Source organism: Hylaeus anthracinus, unplaced genomic scaffold, assembly GCF_026225885.1.
Source record: "Hylaeus anthracinus isolate JK02 unplaced genomic scaffold, UHH_iyHylAnth1.0_haploid 11982, whole genome shotgun sequence".
In the NCBI taxonomy this organism is placed as follows: domain Eukaryota; kingdom Metazoa; phylum Arthropoda; class Insecta; order Hymenoptera; family Colletidae; genus Hylaeus; species Hylaeus anthracinus.
Window position 1 is genome coordinate 12,035,122 of NW_026534330.1, and position 25,272 is coordinate 12,060,393.

The 25,272-nt window shown below is 39.4% G+C and overlaps 1 pseudogene; it reads left to right on the forward strand.

The window, feature by feature from the left end:
- Positions 1 to 633: 633 nt before the first annotated feature.
- On the forward strand, positions 634 to 24,914 carry LOC128886284 (hydrocephalus-inducing protein homolog; annotated as a pseudogene).
- The last annotated feature ends 358 nt before the right edge of the window (positions 24,915 to 25,272 follow it).

Here is a 25,272-nt window from a genome sequence, read left to right on the forward strand (position 1 = left end):
CAAAAATGCAAACAGCGGGTCGATTCGACGTTAATTTTTTATCCAAACGTAACTGTTCCGCAGGAAAGTCGTGGCCGTGTTCCGAGATCAAAGACACCCAAGGGAAAAGGAAGCTTAAAGTCGACGAGGCGCAAGCAGACGGGCAATAAAAGGTCCGCGAGTTCGAGACCAGCTTCCAGCAAACGGGAGACCGGCAGTAAAGCAACGAGGAGCAGAGACAGCTCGAAACGCAGTAAGATCCGCTTGAGAAAGAGTCGAGACGATGAAATTGAGGAAGTAAAATGGCACGGGGGATGTTGCGAGCCAATTTGTGCGGAACAAGAGCGATACGCGAGCCGCGATACTCGCAGACGCAATTAAATTAAGGCGGACTAGACAATTGGAAGGTGAAATCAGGTGGAGGATTATGGGAAATAACCGTGCGTTGCGAAAAAAAAAAGAAATAAAAGTTTTACAGATTTTTAGAATAAGAAAAATAAAGCTCTTCGGATTTTTGGAATAAATAGAGTTACAGACTTACGATCAGATTTTTTGTTAAATGGAACTCGATTCACTTGGGAATATTATACATAAATTATATCAAGCGTTTGTTTCGTAGGGAAAGAAGCAATTCCCAGCGAAGCGAGAGAAATTATGGCAGCCATGGATCAATACCACTCGGATCGTTTGCGGATAGAGAATATTATTCGAGATTGGGACCCTATAAAGAAGACAGTGGTAATTATTTCTTCCTTGCTCTGCTCTTAACTAATTGCAAATTTCCTTTGAACCTCCTCATGGTAATAAATTCATTATCGTTTTCGCAGGAAGTGTCGTCTGCACCAAAGATCAGAGTCCCAAGGAGTGCCAAGTCCAAAGACGTAGGAGCCCTGGACACTGTCAGAGAGGTGATGTTGATTAAAATGTAAGCTAAATGTATTTAATTAATATTTGTGTTTAAACACAGACGAATGCGAGCAAGTTTCACGTATGGTACGTGAAAGCCAGTGACCCTTGGATGAAGACTATGCACGACACTATAGTTGCTCAGATGAGAGGAAATTTATTAGCAAAATCTGCTCTTGGTAAGTTGCAGCGTTAGGGTCTCATTCACATTCCATAACACTTGGAATAATACCAGAGAAGTTTTTTATTTTTATAAAAACCATCGTTACTCCTGCAATTAAAATTTTTAAAATATTCGCATTCCCCTTGCAGTGGAAGAGCCTGCACCTGAACCAGATCTTCAACCTAAACGTTACTCGCTTCTCAAGTCAAGAAACATTCAGAAAAGACACAATCGTGTCCACGGAAGTAGGGTTTTCGTTATTATTTCTAGATTAATTAGTATATTTTAGTCTACCACGTATACTGCGAAAATTTATCAGCGGAACAAAAGCTAAAACTAAAAATATAATAATACCTGAAATATGAATTGTTCAGACGTCTACCAACTGGTCTCGATAACCACGGTACCGGAACCCCTCTCGATCAGCGAGTCGCTGCTGATCAGCGATCAAAGCGCGCAAGGGAGTCGCGCCGGAAATCAAGGAAACAGCAAACGACGCAAGCGAAGATCATCGAGCAAAGCAAATGAGAGGTCGAGGAGCAGAACGGAGGATCCGTCGTTGATAACGGTCGAAAGCAAGGACACGATTACTGGCTCTGTTTCAGAAACTATTCTGGAGGAGACTTTGAGGCCTCGATGGATCCTCCAACCGAACGAGACTCGAAGGTTCAAAATTCGCTTCCAACCCCAAGAAATTGGGGTTTTCGATGAAATTTACGCGTTGACTATCGCGGATGGGAACAACATCACTTACGAAGTGAACGTAAATGGCATTGCGGATGTACCTAGGCTGGACATGAACCCTGATGTCATTTATAGCAAAGTATTGAAACTGAAAATAGGACAATAATAAAATGGGAATTATTTCTTGGTTTATTGTATTCAATTTTAATTAATACAGACAGCAGCTACCAAATTGGACAATACAGATGGCCCTACGTACTACTTGGACAGCGAAGTATACGATTTTGGGTCGATGTTGGTCCTTCGAAAAGATAAAAGGTAAACAAACCTCCCTTATTTATTTATTATAAACAGACGAATAAGAACGCACTTAAATAGAGAAAAGAAGCAGTCGAATTAGGACGAATGCTTTTGTGACTCACTGTACGTCAACTTATTCCCTGCGAACAGGCCACATCGTCGAGAAGCAAAGCTTAAGTTTTACAACATTTCCAACGTAGACGCGGAGGTGTTCTTTTCTCTCGGGGAAAGCAACGCTGGCTGTTTCTCCATCCAGCCGGAGAAGCTCCTCATCGCTGTGCGTTATCACTAACGATCCACTCGTTGTTCTTTCATTCGCAATATACGCTGGATCTCCCAGAAACCGCTAATTTTTATTTTTATACCCACGTAGCCCGCAAATCACGAAGTTCTGGCCCTGTCAGCCATTGCCACGAAACTTGGTACCATTTCAGAGAGGCTATACATATGCATAAAAAATAATCCAAAGGTTGAAGTGATTCAGGTACCGCTCTCAAATTCATTTTTTTATGCAGTCTTCACGATGTGCATTCGTTGTATATTAATTTGATAATGCAGCTGCAGAGTGTGGGTACCAAACTGGACATAGAACTGGACGAGAAACAGCTGTCTTTTGGTCGCACGCTTCTCTACAGACGAGACTTTCAAATTCTGACTGCAAGAAACAAGACACCTGTACCAATTCCGTGGCAAATAGAAGCTGAGGAACCTTTCGAGACACAGATCACATTTGCACCGGATAGAGGCGTGATTAAGCCCTGGGACGAACAGAAAATCGAGTTCTGCTATCATGGCGACAAGGTAACGCGTTCTCCTTCCGTGACAAGGAACTGAAATTCGCGAGAATAATTTCCGCTCGCGAATGGCGTTAATTACTTCTGAAGAAAATCTTAATTACCAAAAAAAGCGCAGCCATTAATTTTTGCTTGCTCTTAATTCTACTAAATAATAACTCGAAATTAAAGTGAAAGGTTTAAATGTTCTCTAGTTAAAAAATACCGTAGGTTTGGCCTATAGCCAAGGCCTTTTTTACGAGATAAAATGTAGAATGGTATAGCGAATATTTAATTTTACAGGTGGGTGTAATCAGAACGCAGACGGTGATTTTCAAAGCATTTTTATGCGAGGAAAACGAAGAGCCAATCTTCACAGATGCGGTTCTTCTGACAGGAGAAACTTACGATGTCGCCATTGATATAGATCAGGCGAACCCTATCGATCTAAAATGGATCGAAGTGAATCGCCCAGCGAGTGGCTTGTTCGTGATAAGAAATCGTGGCGATTATCAAGTGGAATACGTGTGAGAAATATTATCTTCTCGTGTCTTTAGTATGAAGCAGTTGAAACACTTCAAGGACCGTCTGAATTTTGTTTGAATAAGAAGTGATAAATAGAAATTCTATTGTTGTTTACATCAAAGTTATCAATTTTTCTTCACTGAATAATCAAATGATTTGCTTGCAACTTGGAATCGAGGCCTTCGCACTATAAGTGTTCAAGTGTAAAGACTTCAAGTGAAAAGGATTGGAGTGCAAAGGATTAGAGAGCAAAGAATTGGAGTGCAAAGGATTGAAGAGTAAAGAATTGGAATGCAAAGGATTGAAGTGGAAAGGATTGGAGTACAAAGGATTGGAGAGCAAAGAATTGGAGTGCAAAGGATTAGAGAGCAAAGGCTTCGAGTGCAAAGGATTGAAGAGCAAAGAATAGGAATGCAAAGGCTTCGAGTGCAAAGGATTGGAGAGCAAAAATTTCGAGTGTTAAGGCTTCGAATGCAAAGGCTTCAAGTGAAAAGAATTTGAGTGCAAAGGCTTCGATTTCAAAGGCCCCGAATGCAAAGACTTCGATTCCAAGATACCTGTTTCAAGTACCTGGTTCAGAATAAAGTCTGTCTTCTCATTCCTCAATTGTCATAAAGCCATGGTCACATATTTACAGTGTCACATTGGAGGATAATGAAAAATTAGCGAAATTAAATTTACCAGCAAATTTGAAGAAGAACCTGGAGGTTCGTCCAGCATCTGGCTCCGTTCCACCGAATAGAGAGAGGATCGTGGAAGTTCGTACATAGCAAAGAAAAATACAAAAATTCGCAATGCATTTAAAATGCATCGTTGTAGGTGACGTTTGTACCAAAAGACGAGCTGACTCTTAGGAAAGCTTCGATACTGAAGTGCCACCTGATCGATACGAACAAGGATACTGCTGTAGTCGCTGAGATTCCACTCACAGTCTCCCTTAACGCGTACTATACCAGGTGTAATATTGTTTAAAAAATTAATAATATAAATTTCATTGGAAAATGGTTATTTTTACTGTAGATTTCAAGTCGATCCTTATCCCTTGATGGACTTTGGATCGCTTGCCATATGCACAGAGAAGACCATGTACCTCAACGTGGAGAACATTGGAAAATTCCCATTGCACTACTCCATTCGTGTTACGGGTAAACATCCATCTATAATTTACATGACTCAAGTGACAAAGGCAGCTTCGCGTAAGAAGGCAAATCTGACAGCGAGGACGAATACATCGAAAGCGGCAAAAAGATCTGCCAGAGGCAAAAGAGCCGAGATCGAGTAAATTTAATATAATATTCGATGCTCCTGTAGTCATTGAATTTTTACTTAGCACCAGCGACAATTTCTAATGAGACATTATTCTAATAAATTTGTCAATATACAGGGATCATTCGGAACCAGAAAAATTAATAGTGGGCCCAATGACTGTTGCCAAAACCGAGGGTGACGTCGATCCTGGCCAAACGGACGCCATTGCCATCACTTGCTACCCTGAATTCGTTGGCTCCCAGGATGAAAAAATCGTGGTTCACGTTAGAGACAGTGTACCAGAAGATGGAGACGGGAAAGTAATAACACTCCTCGTGAATTCTTCGATGCCGTGTCTCGACTTCGAGAATCTCGACTCGATGTTCCAGGAGAACCACGTGGTCGATCGCATCCAGGACTTCAATTGCCCTAAAGAGGTTTTCTATCGCTCGAAGAATATAGTAACGAGGCATTCGTTACTATTAAATAATATTTTTAAACAGATTGGACCACACACGGTGTTTGCACGTCAAGAAAAATGCCTCTACTTCCGACACGTCTGCGTGATGACTACTCATGCGACCTGTTTCAAGCTGTACAATCGAAATATAGTGCCTGCGAGTGTGCAAGTGATTTTCGTGGCTGGATCATTGACTCCAAGTACGGCAAAGCCGGACACGTTTGTTGTGGAACCTCAAAACGAGAGCGTTCCACCTATGAGCCACAAGACATTCACTGTCTCTTTCACTCCAGCCGTCATAGAGGTAAAATGGGTACTTGTAATCCCTGAAATACTGGCATACTTACTACTCGTATCAAAACAAGTCTTAAAACCCCGTACCTTGGAATCGAAGCTTTTGCACTCGAAGCTTTTGCACTCCAATTCTTTGGACTTGGGGCTTTAGTACTCCAATCGTTTGCACTACAATTCTTTCCACTTAAAGCCTTTACACTCGAAGCCTAGGAGTGTTAAGGCTTCGATTCCAAATTAACAAATTATTTGACTATCCAGTGAAAAAAGATAATTTTCTATTCAACACATACAACTCTCTGCAGACGTTCAAAGGAACCCTTGAAGCAACCGTGATTCTTCCCTCGAATTTGGACGAAGAGAAGCTCTCCATTAAACTGGTAGGAGAATCTTGCGTACCAGAAGTGGCTATCATAGAACCGATTCATGGAAATCGTGAAAAAGCAACCTTGAGTTTTGGTCGTACACTGATCAACGAAAAAAATCACAGAGAGTTCGCCTTGGAAAACATCGGATTCATCAAGGCAAAGGTCATCGTTGAAATCGACGAGGATCGGGACAAGATGTTCACTTTTGCAGCCTGTCCTAATACCCAATCTTTGCTGCCAATTTGGGCCAGTAGTTGTGAAGGTAAATTTGTTAAATCAAGTAAGAAACGAGGCTGAATAGTTTGTACATATAAATATTAGTTTATTAATATTTTAGAACCCAATGATCGCTGCACCGTGGTTTGTTTAATGCCTGGAAACGTGGCGCGTTTCAAGGTGACGTTTTTCCCGACTGAGGTCGGAAAACGCGACGGGAAAATTCGCCTATTCGTGGTTGACAATCCTTACGAGAACATGGTGATCAATCTGAAGGCAGAATGTTACATGGAACCGTTAGTGTTGGAGGGTTTAGAGTTCGAGGATAATAAACGTGGTACTACAGTTGGAAGTCGAAACTCCGTTGCTAGAATGCGCAGACTGTCAACAAGACAAAGTTCCCTAGCGTCAGGTATACGATAACAGTATAGAGTGAGAAGAAAATAATTGATTCTCCGATAAAACTCTTGACAAAATTACAAATATTAATTTTAAATGGACATCAATATCAATTGACACCCGCTTCAGTGTTTTCCAAAGCGATGGAGCTTTAAATTTAGAGTAATTCTCCAAAAATTTCTTGTCTGTGCACCTTCTGAACAGTTTGGGAACCACTGGTCTTCCGTCGCGAACCGTCACGACTGTAACGATGTAACGAGATTGGAAAGGAGTGAACGATGCAATTTTTCGTAATGAATAGTAATCAGTGCCCGACAGTTCATTAATTGCAACTTGGATGAAAATATATTTCAGCTCCTGCCAGCTCGAGGCCCGCGGTGTCTTTGACCTATATCCTCGACTACGGGCTCTGTTTCGTTGGCAAAATGTACAAAAAGACATTCAGGATTGCCAATAAATCGCCGGACCGATGGTTTCGTTTCCAATGGACCGAGCATCCCGATCTCGTGTTCGTGCCATCAATTGGACACATCAAGTTCCAGACATGCAAAGAGACAGTTGCTACCTTCCTGGCACCGGAGCCCACGAATCTTGTAAACGTGCGTCCCTAAAACTAAAACGAATATAAAATTGACGTATCGTGAATATTGTGAATTTTTGATCCATCCAAAAAATAATCCATTTCATTTTTGGTTGTTTCACCTGGTTTATTGAATTCATTTCTTCACGTACTTTGGTTAATTTGCTTCTATATTTCTCGCAGAACTATCGACTGAACCCAGTGTTGTATCCTAATTATTATATTGAGGATTTAATGCATCAATGATGCATACAATAATATAGAAAACATACATGAAATATACACAGCGTAATACACACGTTGAATATATTCTACAATTATTATAATAATATTATTGTTTCATTTTGCAGAAGTGCACACATCTTCTGATCACGGTCAGCATACGTTTATCATATTAGATTACATCACAAATGTATAAAATCCACAATCTACTAATTATACATTTGTAAATATATTCGTATAAATGAATCCCGTTTGTCCAACAGACTCGTATCGAGTGTGTCGTATGGGAAATCGCTTGTACAGACGACGACGAGGCTTGGGACGATCGACAAACGGAAGTGCGATGGGAGAGCGTGCAACCTGACCTAATCGACAAGCCTAAGAGCGCAGAAGGTCTGTCCAAGAGAATCGTGCGTCCAACCGTGGAACCAGAGTGTCAAAGCATGGCCGGAAGTACCAAGTACATCCAAATTTTACTCAGTGCCAAAGTTGCATTCTCGGAGTACTCCTGCTTAGTCCAAGAAATTCACTTCAAGGACACGCTGATGTTCCAGGTTCGCATTATTGTCCTATTTCAATCAAATACCGATTAGTTTTTCTTCTTGTCTACTCTTATATCGTTCAGTCTCGTAGTTCATTTCTCAATTTTATCAGAAAACGCTAGAAAAATAGAAATTTAATTTTGTCCCCTTTCGATTAAATTCCGCTTAGTCTTCTTTTTTGTATCCTATTTTTCGTTCAATTTTATAGTTCATTTCACAATTTCATGAGAGAACACTAGAAATTCGATTAGGGATTTCATAGCCACTCGATAACGTGGATATTCATCTGCTGCAATATCGATAGTATAGAAGCGATTGGGTTTGAAATTTCGTCACAGACTCGTGAATATGCGTTCGTCCTGTCGAATCCTGGAACGGTGAACACCGAGTACGCCTGGAAGGTAAACATGGACGAGCAATATCCGAAAAGACGAATGGAGGACAGTCCAAACACGACTTCCAGGCCGAGGACCGCGGACGTCTCACGTTCTCGACCGAATTCGAGATCTGTGCGAGGAATTTTCTCCGCAACAAGTGAGCTGCGTCACAGAAACTTCGATGTGGATGGAAAAAGCGCTGGGGACAACGCAAATTTATTGTCTAGACACTCTAGACAGCTCGTGTCATCCACCTCTGGTAAATTTACGCTTAACCTGATGATTGTAAGACGTTAGGAAACCTGTTGCTTATAGTAGATGCACTGATAATAATTAAAAAAACTTGAACGTCTTTCGTGACGAACAATTCTTTTTGAAGTAATTATACCACGTTGATTGCTATACTGATTTACATAGAAATTTACATAAAATTTTATCTCGAGACAATTGGAAACTATAGAATCTAACATTCGTCGTATTACTTATTTTTGTATTATCATCGGAAACTTACGAATCTATCCAGATTTGTTTTCATTGATAGTTAGCCCTTAACCTCTTTAACTGTATATCGGGAATAACATTATCAGTGGAGCCAAACTATAAAATTTGTACCTCTCTTGTTGAGGAATTTTGTATTAAATAAGTTATTATCAAATTTTTGTTCTTTTTATTATTGACAATAATTATAATTATAACAAAATAAATATTCACATATGTGCCTAATGGCGTGAAAAGATTAAAATTAATTGTTGAAGTTCCTTAGTGAAGAGCTCTGTCACCTATATATGTAAACATAAATTAATTAAATAAAATTTACGGACTTCGCGCACACGCGAGAGTTGGAGAGATTGAAAATCAAATGACAGGATATCTGCTGTACCATATTTAATGATTTCCCGCGACAGGACATTTTTTTTTTCTCAGAAAACCCTTTCATTGGTTTGTGACGCACTAAGAGCTAATTGTAACGGAACATTGTTTTGCTGCCACAGTAAAATCTTCCTAAATGTACAAATTTCTATACGACAAATGCACAGAAACCATCCCCACTACGAACCACTAATACCAGCTACGGCTCCTTGATGTTGTCCCTGCTAATCTAAACCTAATTTCACTTTACACTTTTCTCTTTACACTTCTGCACTTTCCACTTTTGCACTTTCCCACTTTCCACTTTCCACTTTCCATTTGTTATATCCAAAGATCTTATTGCAAGTTCGCAGTCATTAGCTCGATATTACTCGCGACAAAGGATTGTTCGTCACGAGTAATACCGATTACCAGGTCTCACCACGTGGAGGTTGCTGCGACTGGAGACCCGGAGATAGAAGGAATCAAACTTCCTTCGATCTCCCTCTACATAGAGTATACATACATAGATGCATACTCTACATAGAGTCGACGAGCTTAATACTAAGTACGAAACCATGGAAATCAAAGAAAACAAACTCCCTTTGATTTCCAAAGTCTATGTCTCTGACTCTACCAAATAATTACTTGAATTAAATGGAAGCTAAATGGAAATCGCGACACGACGCGACCATGTAACGGACTTACTGAGTCAGTCCCGTTTCCTCTTGATGGATCTGACTCGAGAGGAAGACGATCGACGCCTCCGAACCAGTCCTCTACAACTTGCACCCCGCCAGGAGCCACTATAGGACCCGACTTGCACCCGTCTCACTGCGCTTTGGACTTACTGCACTGCGCCGGGAGCCTGGGACTACACTAAACGTGATGCAGGAAGTAGAGGACTGATCCGGAGGAGCCGATTGTCTTCCTCTCGAATACAGATCCATCAGGAGGACGGCAACCGACCTTTCTCTCCAGTTACACAGTTGGTCACTACACTTATCACATGAAGTAATAGTGACCGAAGTGGAGAACGAAGTTGCGAGTCCAATATGGACCTACGAACAAACAAAAAAATTGAACAAATGATTAATAATTATTTGTCAGAAGACAGACACTCGTACACGCATGCCTTAAAACTAAGCAAACCAAACTAAGCTACCCACAACCAATACCAAGCTACGATAACTAAGGGAAACTACACAAGGAGGGACGCGAGACGCGGACGCGCGATCGCGAGATCCATATCGACCGAAGGATCGTCGAAGAATGAGACCGCACCCTTCGTATACCTGTGTCGAGGGTCGCGGCTCGCTATCGAACAAGAGTGGGGCAAGGGAAAACAACAACCGCGTGACATGTCTTGACAGGTCGATTCGAAGGCTCGATGAATTCATCGAGAAAATGATTCGTAAAACATTAATATTACATCAAAATCGTATTCCCTACCATTGTTTAAATAATAATTATTGGTAATAATTAATTAAGCTATTGTCAGAAATTAATATTTAGTTAGTCCAATCAATAGATATTAAAATATAAAAAAAAAGATACCTTACGATCACATATTTAAATTTTATTCTTAACTTGTCAAATTCGGGAATATTACTTTTTCGAAAAACATTGGTATAATAATCGGAAACTTTAAAATGCATTAAATATGTACATCTCCGAATTAATTGAATATTCACAGTGCACATAGTAACATTCAGTCTTCGATTAAATATTAATAAGAATCACGGTTCATTATCAGTAAAATTCAACTAAAAGTGATCTTACTCGTATCATTCATTAATTGCAATATTACCTGCTGTACAGCTTACAGGGGAACGAATTAACCGCGTAAGTCGAGAAGCTGTAATTTAAAAGTAGATGACTTCTCGTTTGAAAGAAACGTACACTGTTGCAGAGACAGTCGAGATGAAAGCTTCCAGCACGAGGCCGTCGGATCTATTCAGCAGCACCGCCGGTTTGTCGGAACGAACCACGGATAGTTGGCTGGAGAGTGACGACGTACCATTCACAGTGTATCCTGAAACAGGAACGATTTCGCCTCAGGAATCCGTCGAATGCACGTTGAAATTCTCCCCTATGGACGTATTTCATTACAAGGCGTACCTTTCCTGCGTGTACGATTTCATAATTAAACGAAAATAGTATAACACTGGCGAGTCTGTAAAGTGTAATGTGCGGCTACAAGAGTGAAAACAAGTGTTACTTTCAACAGAATAGAAAATCTAGATCCAAACATGCCTGACTTGACGATCCCCGTCACTGGGAGGAGTTTACTGCCGTATTGTCATTTCGATGTACAAGAGAGCGACTACATAACCAGCGGCAGACGAGATCCACAGCGACCTGGACCACTAGGACGCGGCATAGAGGATCCCGCTTTGTGGCAGAATATCAGGGTAATCGAATTTAAAGTGGTCGGCGTAGGCGAGACGCACGTGAAGTAAGTGTACACACCATCAAACTACAACGCAGAAGGTTTTAACTAAGCTGCTAACAAATTACTACGGTTTCATTTGCCTGCGACGCAGAGACACCGGGGAATTAATTAGAATGGGGAATGGGGGCCAGCCACGGTACGTGAAATTTTTTAAGCGTCACCGAATCGCTCGTCACGCTTGCATTCGTAAACTTTGAAGTCACAGGGTCGATATTTACGTCCTTCGTCTCTGACTCCATCTCGTAATTAATACGTCTACTTAATTATCGATTTGGTTTCTCGATTATATTATTAATATATCTGTTTACAAAACTGTTCTACTATTTTTTATTATAAGGTGCCTAAACGTATGATATACTATTATTCTTTTCGTGTCAAAAATTTTCTTCATATTTTCATTTTCATTAAATGCAACCCTCCTTACGAAGACTCCTAAAGAAATATTTCAAGACTTACAAAAAGATTATTAAAATCTCCCAATCACTTCCTAACCAAATATTCAAGCTCCCGAACCATTAAGATATTTTTTTTACTTGAAAAACTGTCCCTGCAGTCCCTAATGAAATACGTTTTAGAGGCACGATAAAGCCTGTCCAAACACATTCTGCGATCTAATTTTCAATTTGAAGTCATCGAGCTGGTTTGTTGATTCCAGAAAATTCCACCTTATCAATCCAACGACGGACGATTACTATTTCACTTGGAGGGATCGAACGCCCCATCTCGCAGACAAGATATCGAATTTTCACTGCACAGTGCCGGAGGGCATCGCGGAGCGCGGGAAACAGACAGACCTGGCTTTCACGTTTTTGGCAGAGGACGTCGGCGTCTTCGAATCCTTCTGGCTCTTCTCCATCGATAGATACAATCTGCAGTGCCTTTTTCTCGTCGTCGGAACAGTAACCGAGCCCTCGGTGCACTGCCTCACGGTCCACGTGAAACTGAAGCCAACAATCTTGGGTTGAGTCTCGAGCATTCTCGTTCTGAAACACGAACGTGACGATTTTCTTTATCATTTTCCCTTTCGAAGTCGAAGACCTTCCCGACAGGGCCTTTTCATACGACTGACTTTATTGTATGTACTTTATTAATGCTCCACAAGGGGTTTGCATGACCTCCACTTCCATTACAAATTTTCTTAAAGCTTTTTCTTACTGAATCTTTAAAACTATCTTTATTCTATTCTTATCTTATTCTTTCTTTAATCTCGAGAAGCAACCAACGATAGAGAGAGAGAGAGAGAGAGAGAGAGAGAGAGAGAGAGAGAGAGAGAGAGAGAGAGAGAGACGGCATGCTATGCGCCCGCGCTTTTTGGAAATCTATGACTCGACTTTATTATTTGTCTAAAAATAATTACTTTGTAGGACTATCATAACCTTATCCACCAACTCGATATTTTCCTTTAAGAAACCTTCCGTCTTACGTTCCTTAACACTTCCAAATTCTTTGAGAAACGCCTTGAAAGAGGTAGATCGAAAAATGAAACGCGATACTTTACCATAATTTTTTCAAGAATGAATTATCCGTGTACGTCGAACGATTACGAGTAAACGAGAATACATTTTGTTTGCTTTCAGGCCACAACGTTCGCGATTCGATCAGGCTACTGAACGATGAGGATTTTCACGCACCGTTTAGGGTGGTGGAGGAATCCCTATATTCCGAGGGTAAATTTCAGAAGCTCAATGTGACTCCAATGACTGGGTCTCTGGAGCCAAAAAAAGAACAATTCTTATGGTAATCTATTTTACTAATCTAAGGATCTATCATTGGGGTGCTATCATTTTTCTACGTACTTCGGAAAATCATAGTCTTAAAGTCAAAAATTCTCTAATAATTCATACATCAAATGTTTATGAATTATAATAAACTTTTACACGTGTTATTTACCATTTTCCATATACCTCCGCGGGTTAAAGTCTTCAATTCAAAAATGCCCTAAAAATTCAAACTACAAATGACTATGAATTTTAATCAACTCTAACACATGTTATTTATCATTTTTCTATGTACCTCAGAGGGTCAAAGTTGTGAAATGAAAAATACCCTAAAAATTCAGACCACAGATGCTTATGAATTGTGGTGAACGACAGGGAAATCATGTTTTCCAGAAGCCTCGCGATTTTCGCGAGGAGTTGCAAGTGGAATGTCCCGGTGAAATTTTTTACCTCCTCCCACAGGGTCGAGTACCATCCAACCCGCGTGGGTGAATTCCACTTTTCCATTCAGTGCGCCGTGAAGCTGATGAAAAGTCCCCTAGCCGTTTTCGTGACCGCCTCCGTTTACGCGATCCTGTCCTCGGTCGTTTATTCCGTCGCGACTGGTGAGATTGTACGAGCCTGCGTGGATACGGAAAACGTCATCGACCTGGGCAAAGTATGCACGATACATTTACCAAGAATTTCGCAGCGAACGAAATCAAACCGAATACGAGACTCGAAGCGGCGCCAGATTTTCGCGATTTCCTCGTTTCCATAAATCGGTTCGCAGACTCTGCAAAGCGGATGTGACTAAATCCACAGTAATTAATAGGAAGGGAGGTCTTCAAATTAAGAGTTAAATACTCCTAAATTTATTGAAAGGCATCTTAGAAAAAATGTTTGAAAGTATTATTCGGAGGAAATAGACGAATGTAAAGTATTGTTGCAGCTGATGCTGAACGTGTCGATCCCAATCACGTTCGACATAGCGAATTCTGGCAGAACGGCATTTAATTATACCTGGGACCTCGGTATGACACCGGAAGTCATTAGCAGGAACGCCTACGTCGTCGTAACTCCTCAGAAACAGGGACACGTGATTAGCGAATCGCAATCGACCTGCAGCCTGACTCTCACGACACATCAGAAAACAACAATCAGGGATCATCCGATTACTTTGAAAGTAGGCTGATCGATGGCTCGGTGGAGCTGGGTCGATTTTGACCTTTATTATTGTTGGAGATACCGAGGAAATGAATTATAAATAAAATTAAAATCATTAGAAAATAATAGCTTACTAGGATAAACATGTCAGTTCATTGTTGGATCTATAGATCAACAGTGGTCCTGTGGGTCGAAATTGACCCAACTTCCAGATATCTAACGGTTCATTATCAAATAGGCGAAATTATAAATTATTCTTTGGCTAAACCTTAGATTTCGAACGGGCCGACTTATCGATTTCTGCTGAAAGCTTCTTCGAGGAAACCCGCTATCGAGTTCAGCTTTGATCGATACGATTTCGGGCCTTGTTACATTCAAGAGAACAACGCGATGTCGTATTACACTGAGCTGTGTGTGTCGAACTCCGAGGACGTGCCATTTATGTGAGTATTCAGGCACTTAAAATTTAATTGTTTATACAATCGAGTAAAGTCAAGGATGAACGATTCGTTTACATATGAATTGCTGATAAAAAATGATAATAAATGAAAGCCATTTGTCTTAATTTTTAATAAACCAATGGAACCCTTATGAATAGTATAAATAATATATTTGCAAATTGTAATTTAGAATTGAATGCAAATTCGAAGAGCAACCGCACCTGTCCGTCGATCTCAACTCCATCGCAGAAGCCCTGGCTGCTCATTCGACGATCACTATACCGATCACTTTTCGTCCACTGAAGGAAACAAAGTATAACGAGTGCTTGGTCTTCACGATCAACTCGGTCAACGAGAAGAAAATAATTATTACCGGAGAAGGGATCACCTACAAGGTAAGTGCTCATTGCTGAGCTTGAGATCGAGTTGCTCAAACTTTTTACAAGCCTTGAACACGCTGCTTGATCTTCATACTCGCAAGGGAATCGAGCTCTTGTCGAGTTCCTTTGCAAGTTTATCCGAGAACTTTTGGCAAGTTTCGCCAATGAGCATTTCAATTTCCAGAAAGTTAATACGAAAGAGGGAAATTTAAAGTCAGAAGTGGAGCCTTAATTCCTAATCGTACAAGTTAATATAGGTTCCTTACCATCAGGTTTTCTTCCTACTTTTAAAATAAAGCTTTGAAAAGCGCCCTCAAGAAAACCTGTATACCAAGTTTCATCCAAATCTAAACACTTTTCGCATTTTGGTCCACTATATTTGTTCCGCCATTTTGAATTTTCTAAATTTTGAGTTCAGATTTGGAACCAACCACTCCAAAAGCCCCTGTGTACCAATTTTCATTCAAATCAAATCAATTTTCGCATTTTGGGACACCATATTTGTTCCACCATTTTGAATTTTCAAATTTCGAGTTCAGATTTAAAATTAGCGCTCTCAACAACCCCTCTATACCAAATTTCATCCAAATCGAATCACTTTTCGCATTTTGGTCCACCATATTTGTTCCGCCATTTTGAATTTTCAAATTTCGAGTTCAGATTTGAAATCAGGAACCTCAAAAACCCCTGCATACCAAGTTTCATCCAAATCGTTCGAAAGGAACTCGTTAAATTTAAGAAAAACTGTGTAAGGAAGATTGTTGACAACTTCTTCCAGGAAATACTACGCTAGACACTGTTTACGTTTTTTACTACATTACTACGACGACGTGCGTACACATTAAAGGAATTTATGTAGGTCACTGGCTCAGTCATTCATTCATGAGTATCTTTTTATATTGGAAACATTGACGTGTCATAACTCAGCGTAGAATAGTCCGATTTGATCCTACCAAAATTCAAATTGAAGGGCAGAATTTCTACTATCTAATAGACAGTTACTATCATCATTATATATTCTCAAACGATTGTTTTTTAATAAAAATGTATATGACTTTGAAATGTTGTAACTCGACGAGGAGTCGTCCGATTCGTTTCTACCAAAATTCAAATTGGAGGGCAGAATTTCTACTATCTAATAGACAGTTGTTATCATCATTAGATATTCTTAAACAATTATTTTATTAATGCTGTAGTGACCAGAAATATGATTCTGGTGTATTTATACTCATGAAGTACCAAGCACCAAGGACTTTACCTTTAACGTTTACATTGTACTGATTTATTTCTCTTTATAATCCTAATAATATTCAAATAATGCTCAATCATGTCTGTTAATTAAACCTTGAACGCCTCCTAGATTCATCTGGTGAACCCTTGCGACAAATCCATCTACCTAGGCAGCGTTTCCATCTCCAGAACCGTAATCAGAAAGATCCCAGTGGTGAACCAGGGTTTGGCCCCCATCGAGGTGAAATTCGACCTGACGAAAAACCTCAGTGGCTACGAGGACTATCGCGATCGAATTCAATCCTGCGCTGTGAAAGAATTCAACGAGAATGGACACACCCTGGATGAGGCGTCCGTGATGGAAACAAAGCGTTCCTGGACTCAGGATATCGTGTTGCAAACCAATGAACCGAGACTTAAGGATGTTCTACGGATCGAGCCATCCTCGAACGTTATTTTAAGGCCTAACAAAAGGATCGATGTCACTGTGAGGTTCAAACCTACGTCCAGGATGAGGCCCTTCACCGTCAAAGTGGGCCTGCAGGTGTCCTCGGCGATCATACCACTATTCATGGTGCGTGGAAGCTGCGTTGGAGCGGAATTTCGACTGAACAGGACTCACGTCTCTTTTGGAACCATCGTCGAGGGCTGCTTCGCAGAGGTCAAGGTGATTTTGATGAACACTGGAGACGTGGGTGCAAGGTGGGTTTAAATTCCTAAAGTTTAGATCAGTGATTCCCAAAGTGGGCGCCACCGCCCCCTGGTAGATGCTGCAGCGATTCAATGACGGTCAATGTGGATTGTAATTCAAATGTTTTTAATTGTATTTCTTTCGTCATATTTAGTGGAACGTGGGTTCAGTGCAATAACCAATTTATTAACAACAAAAAACCGCGGTGATTTAAGATTACTGCTGGCGAAAATAGAGCCAAGGATTACTAAATTTTTAGCAGCACACCAGGTTCATCCTTCTCATTAAGATGATTTCGAATGTTTTAACTTTTTTTGTATTTTATTTTATTCCGAGGTCAATAAATAGTTTCATAATTTCAAAGTTTAATGTTTCGAATTTACACCTTTCTTTACTATATTTTACGAAAAAGGTAGAAACATTAATACATATATATTTCGTATTAATTGCTATTAAAATTTAAAAAAAAATTAATTTCCAGGGGCCGCTAAGTAATATTTTTTCTAGAAAGGGGGCGGTAGGACGAAAAAGTTTGGGAACCACTGGTTTAGATGATAATACTTGTAAACATTTTTGTAAGTTTGTATTGTTGGTTACTGTGTAAAGAAGAATGGCGTGGAGTGTCTAGGATACATCGAAAACGTTTTACTGCAGCGCTTTGATCTTTATTTTATTTTATGGTCCCATTGAGAGCATAAAATTCTATACTCAGAATTAAAACGAAACTTGATGCACGTGTCATTTGATTAAAATATTAAAAGTAGACGCATTATGCAAAACGAAAGATACAATTTTAAAGCCCGCAAAGACGAAGGAGATATTCAATCTGACACCAAGTCCTCCATCCAGCTTTTATGAAAACTCGCATTCCACTTATTGAACACCATTTTCGTTTTACCACATAAACTGTAAGCCAAGGATATTGGGAAATGAAATTCCTCAATACGAATTATAAAATTCTTGTTCAAAACAATTCTGTGTTAATTCTAAGTACGCCAATTTCACGTCGTGGCAACGTGATGAATATTTACTTAAATAATAGCTTGATACGAAGAGAATTACGTAATATTTTTTTCTCCCAATAATTCGATACACTATCTTTCAATTACCCGAATGAAGCATTGCAAATACGCCCCAGTCCTTTTTCCGTGGCCTGAATTTCTACAAAATACCCATTTCCGTCCTTGGCGTGTCTAGCGTCGAAATTAATTAAATTCTTCGCGACAAAAAGTGCCGCGAAAGTCGGTAGAAATACATTCGGGTCGGTCAAGCAAAGTTAGAATACGAGAGTTGAAGTAATTTCGGCGCTGATTCACGTGGAAATTAATTAAATTGGCGCAGACTAAAAGTATCTCAATGATAAGAAAAAAAAAAAGAAGAGAGAAGACGAGACATTCGACAGACAAAACGAAGTTAAAGTAGAATTGATTTAGATTCAAGTGGAACACGTCGAAATTGCCAGGAGATTTTCGAATCGACCCTGTCTCTGGTTATTGCTCCCCTGGTATGGATGTCAATTTCGTTATCAAGTTCCAACCCTCTCAGCAGCGCAGTTTAATTCAGAGCGAGGTGAGCGTCCGACCACGATTCCCATTCACTGCGCATAAATATTTCGAATAATCTTTTAGCGACGATTTCTGCGCACTCTGCTATCTCCTGACACCTCCAACCTATCGATTTCATCCATACAATTAAAAATGCAAGGGGACAATGAATTATTTCGACTAGAAAATATGGGTCGATAACCAGCAAATTATTCGGGCTCGTTAAACGAAAATTACGCAAAATTAAATATTAACGCGAAACCTAGTCTTATCATTGGTCCAAAAACTGTTTTAAGACTTTTGTATACTATTGCATATTACTGAATTCACTATTCTGTGAAATACTTTTACACTCGATTAAAAAAAAAAAAGAAACTCTGATAACGAGTCATTTGAATTTTCACGGTAATAATAGGTACAAATAAAATGTCCAGTGTTAACTCTTTGCACTCGAAACCTTTTTTTCTGGTATTTACCAGCAACTCGAGATGTTTCTTAGCATTCTATTGCCATGAATTCTAAGCTATCTAGTGTTTTTTTTTTTTTTTAAATAAGGTAATCTTTACCTCACCGGCAATCATTTTATCGACACTTTGAGCTCCAAAGAAATTAAACATAAAGAAACATTAGGTATTGTAGATATGCTGCGTGAAACCTAATGTTGACTGAGAGTTGCCTCTCGAATGCAAAGGGTTAAAAATATTTAGTATCAATATTACTTGATTTCCATTTTAACATAAGTCATCCCTTAATAGTTCTCAGTGCAAATCAGGGGAGACTCGTTTAAAAATATATCTTCAAACAATTCCATTCTCGAAAAGCAAAAATTTTGTTGACGATATATTCCAGGCAATAGTGGACATCGAAAAGTATAAATCACTGAAATTGAAAGTTTCTGGTGGCTGCTGCAAACTCCCAGAACCAATGGAGACCATCTTCTTCGCGTCTGCTGTGCGCTCGCAACAAACTCAAACTGTGCTTGTCACAAACGACACAAACCAACCTTGGACATTGAAGCCAGAAGTAACTGGCGATTACTTCTCTGTAGACGAAATTCTTCGTGTTCCCGCGAAAGGATTTGCTCGGTGCACCGTTACTTATGCACCAACTGTCATGAACACGGAGGACACTCGACACCTGGTGATAAAATTAATATAGAGCGATTTACACGTCTTTGTTTGTAATTTAATACGAAACATCGTTGCCTGGCATTTATGATGCAGAATTGAGAGAAAATTCAGAGAGCCAACATTCTTTTGTAAAATTACAAATTATGAAGATAGGGTTATATTAAATTCCAAAGTGATGTTTGATTCCACCCTATCTGTGGAATGTAAGATATTAACGTGAGACGTTGGAATTAATAGTACTAGTGACAATTTTCAAGATTATTTTAATATCTTGATGGAATATTCCAAGCTGTATACACGGTCTGTCTAAAAAGAATCCGAACTTTTGCTATAAAAAGAAAAAACGTACAAGTAAAGTTTTTACACACACGTTTATTTACTCAAAATAATCTCCCTCTGCGTCAATACAGCGTGTAGACCACGTAATTAACATTTCGAAGGACCTTTGCAGCTCCTGTTTTGGTAGCCCGTTTAATACGGCGGTTACAGCGGCCTGAATCTCCGAAATGTTGCTATAATGTGTCCCTTGCATTGAAATTTTCAATTTTGGGAAAAGAAAATAATCGCAGGGAGCCAGATCAGGCGAGTAGGGTGGATGATCCAAGGTAACAATGCCAATTCCAATGAAAGGGACACATTATAGCAACATTTCGGAGATTCATGCCGCTGTAACCGCCGCACTAAACGGGTTACCAAAACAGGAGCTGCAAAGGTCCTTCGAAATGTTAATTACGCGGTCTACACGCTGCATTGACGCAGAGGGAGATTATTTTGAGTAAATAAACGTGTGTGTAAAAACTTTACTTGTACGTTTTTTCTTTTAAGGGGGCATTTCACTGTGAATGCACAAAAAAGAAGCATATTTTCAATAATTTTTTTCTGAGGAACTATTGCATAAAATTGAATGAATGTTTTTTCCCCTTAAAGCTATGATTAAGGAAAGTAAATAAAAATTTTTTTTTTTGGTAAAAAATATTTCTTCATTTATTTACAAAATAATTTGCATGTGTGCAAAAAAAAAGTTATCCGCTGGCGCAGGTGATTTTGGCTCTCCTGATAATCTGAAACAGAAAATCGAAAAAGTTTATTAAACTATGTCGTCACACCAATCGTCGGAACCTCCAAGTAGTTGATATCTTGATTTTTACTTTCAATTTCACCTGATTTACGGTACATGAAATAAATAAGTGGAGGTTCCGACGATAGGTGTGACGACATAGTTTAATAAACTTTTTCGATTTTCTGTTTCAGATTACCACGAGAGCCAAAATCACCTGCGTCAACGGATAACTTTTTTTTTTGCATACGTGCAAATTATTTTTACCAAAAAAAAAATTTGTATTTACTTTCCTTAATCATAGCTTTAAGGGGAAAAAACATTCATTCAATTTTATGCAATAGTTTCTGAGAAAAAAATGATTGAAAATATGCTTTTTTTTGTGCGTTCACAGTGAAATGTCCCCTTAATAGCAAAATTTCGGTTTCTTTTTAGACACACCGTCTAAACATTCTTATTACATTCTATTATTAATCTCAAGAAATGCGTTAGTTCTTATCGCAAATAAAACGTACGAAGACCAGACGCTTCTGTGATCTCCGGATGTTCATTATTTGATGCACTTTGAACAATCGAAATGCGTAAAGGTTATTTTATAATCGTTGCAGGGTACGCTGCTGTTCAAGTTACCAGATGGAGCAGCCCCCTTGGTGTATTCTCTTCGCGGCAGCAGCCTTCCTCCTCAAGTTCTGGCTAAAATTCACCGACGATTCCCTGCGAAAACGAAATACACGGAATTGTTACCCGTTCACAATTGGCTCCACAGACACCAAAGATTCCAGTGCGAAATCGAACCACTGATGACTGACAACGCAAAAACGAAGGTTTGACATCCACTTTTCATCCTTTAAAAAATCTCTTTTAGAACTATTTTCACATTCAGAAATTCAACAATTTTATTTTCCGTAACAGATTCCCCTTTATTATTTCACTGGCAACAACAGAATCGACGTTCCAGCGAGGAGCCAACGAGACTATCGCGCAGTGTTCTACTCCTACGCAGAATCGCATTTTTATTTCAAAGTAGGACACATACTCTAGACCTCTATTTTTCAAAATCTTCTAAAAATGATCATAGAGTTCCTGCATTTTTTTTTTTTTTTTTAATTTTTATGGTATCATCGTTAATCGAGTAAAATTGTCAACCACTTGTTTCAAGGCGACGTTCACGACCGAAGACAAGGAGTATCAGTTCTACGAAGTCGAGTACGAAGTCACGGAACCGGAAGTGCTCGAAACTATCAAATTGACAACTTCGGTAAGGTCTCAGGTGTGTCACGCTTTGAAACTGGAGAATCCTCTGGAAAACGACTCCATAATGTACACGGCCAAGTGCGACGATCCTTTCGTTTTCATTCGTAATATGCCAAAGACTGTGCTTCCGTTATCTCACGTAAGTTGACGATTCATAATCAAAGCTAGGTCTTTTTTCAGCCTCTAGAGCGGTGTTACTTCTTACGTGTGACTCTGAGATTTTCTTTAAAATTACAGGAATTCGTCGATGTGCAATATTACCCAATGCTGCCATCAGAGACTATAGCCATACTCGAAGTTAATTGCCACGAACTCGGGCGTTTCCTATACGAATTACGTTTGAAAGCCTCACCAGCACTACCGGAAAAAGTGACGCGCGTGAGCGCAACTCTGGGAACCACCAGCACGTTTCCGCTTCCTGTGAAGAACTGCACCGAGCAGAGAACTGAATTCACGATACAAGTAAGTACTCAAATAAAATAAAAAAGAACCTAAATTTACATTCTCATCTTACATTGTACAAGGAGTCCTAACCATGGTAATATTTCATTTAATTTCGATAGTATTTTTACGGTACTGAATAAACATTTAAATTTAATGGTAGATATTCTAGCGAAAAGCTGGAAAGTAATAAGTGGATCCTAAGAAATTGTGTTTTACATAATGTTGCAGGTTGATAACGACTGTTTCGCGAGTCCACGAATCATAGTGGTACCAGAATTCCACGTTGGCATGATCGAGGTCGTTTACGAGCCATGCGACGTCGAGAACGTCGCTGCTACCTTAACTGCATCGTCGAAGATTGCTGGAGACTTTGTGTAAGGAAATGAAATTGAATTAAGGGGATGAAATGGGTGGAAATGGAATTGATAGACTTTTAAAAATCAAGTTTAACCCTTTGCACTCGAGCGGCGCCGCTACGGCGCCCGGGCAGTATTGCGCGTCCACTCTACGAGCGCCGTAGCGGCGCCCAGGCCTTCTTTAACTCGTTATAGTCCGAGAGCCCGCGACATAAAATTTCGACCAATTTCATTACAAATATCCTTTTGCTATTTGACTGTTTTCTACTAAAGAATAAAAATAATCCAAGGCTGGCAGAGCACAAACGGTGCATCGCTCCGCTAGAAAGTCGGAAACATGTAAGAAATAACAGTATCTTTGACTGAAATCATTACTACTGAAATTTTTAGAATGTATTGTTGACATACCAAATTGCATAAAAAAGTTGGTCTGGCAGATTGTAAGCAGTGCTAAGTAGGTCTGGCAGTCGAAAAACCTTGTCGGAAAAACGAAGTAGCTTGACTGAAATCATTATTTCTGAAACTTTATGTATCGTTTTTCTGACAAGGTTTTCCGACTGCCAGACCTATTCAGCACCGCTTACAATCTGCTAGACCAACTTTTTTATGCAATTTGGTATGCCAACAATACACGTTAAAAATTTCAGTAGTAATGATTTTGGCCAAAAATCAAATTATTATAATACGCCATAGTGAAGCGTTGCACCACTGAATTCATGCCAGACCAAGCATTTCTGAACTAGGGAGACATACCATTTTCTGAAAACAGGTTCATTTGTGTAATGAAATGAGTCACCCATTTCTGTCGCGGACTCTCGGACTATTATGTTTTTTTTCGATGCGCGATAAGATGTTTGACATATTTGTACACCCTTTCTAAGCAAGAAAAAAAGAAAAGAAAGGAAAGATCACTAAACCATTTAGGTTATCTATGTAGAAACACTTATGGAAGAATTGGAAGAACCGTATCGCCAGGATCGCGATCAAACGGCGAGACCAAACAGCGGTGAGTCTCGGCTAAATGGAAAGCTTCGTATTGTTTTGAAGGAGATAAAGAGGGAGTGTACGGTTTGCTATGGCCGTAATAAACCTGGCGTCAGGCGAGAAACCTCATATTATTATGATACGTGCCCTAACAAACTGAGAATCCATCTCGGGGATTGTTTTGTAAAATATCATAAATATCATAAAAACGAAATACAAAGTAAAATATTTAATAGATTTTGTTTTATATGCTGTATGTTTTATAAATTGTATTATTTGTATACGTTTGCTTAAATTTAAGATCATTATAAAGTACCAGTAAAACGCTTCCCTAATATAGCCGAAATCGTTTGGAGTTGCTAGTTCGCCTAAGAGAAAAAGGCCTCGAGTGCAAAGGGTTAAAACTCGGAAGATTTCGTATAAGCAACCGTCATCAGAATTTTGTTTTTGTTACTTTGTTTTTCAAGGTTTCCTTTGATTGGCACCAGTTCCCCACCAAAACCCATGGGACCCTACGTCGTAAAGCAAAAAGCGTCGAAGCTAATACCTTTTAGAAATGTCTTCAAAGAAATCAAGACTTTCGACTTCCTCGTTGATATTCCTGAAGTATTCACAGTTGAGAAATTATCAGCAACTCTAGATCCCAAACAGGTATCTTTTGTTAAATGTTGAAGGTCCTTGAAAGGGGTGGTTTGGGAGGTGATTTGAAACAACTTTTTCCTTAGCGAAAATGTTGTCCGAGACTTCGTTGAGGAGATATTAACGGAAAACACTGACTAATCAGAGCGCGCGTATACCGTTGGAGCGGCCGCGGTAGCGAATGTGCGCGGCCGCCTAGCACGTAAGCCTACGTTCCGCCGGTATACGCGCGCTATGATTGGTCGGGGTTTTCTCTTAATATCTCCTTAACGAAGCCTCGTACAGTCGTATTTTCGCTAAGGAAAAAGTTGTTTCAAATCACCTCCCGAACCACCCTTTTTAATATTCATATGCATTCTTTACTTAACTATGTAAAACAAAATATTTTTTGCAAGACCATCGATATCAAAGTAAGCCTCCTCGATGAGAAACAGGATGAAGAGGATGTTGTGGAAGAAAAGTACCCTGTTACGGGGAAATTGCTGGTATACTGCACTGATCACAATCTTTCTCATATTAATTGGGTGTATTATTTAAGGGGGATTTACGAATAAAAATAAAGATCATGTCTTCAGAGTAATAAACTATGTTTTTATTAGAGATTGATGATCTGCTACCAAAAAAAAAAATAATAATTGTGTTACTTTATTAGAGTGTTTAGTTGATATCTGAACTGTATCACGTAAAAAAGAAATTAATATCCACAAACTAGTCGTTACTGACGTCTTAAATTATACAAAAAAGACTCTTGATTACTTAATAATATCTAATACGTACTATCTACAAATGCTTTCAATGAACTTTAATTCAATTAAATAAAAAGAGATTTAAATTTCCCGCGGAAATTGGTATCGCTATCTAGCGGTGGCTTACCGAACTATTTTCGGAGTCTGATCAGCGCCTCTATCGCGAAAACGCTCAA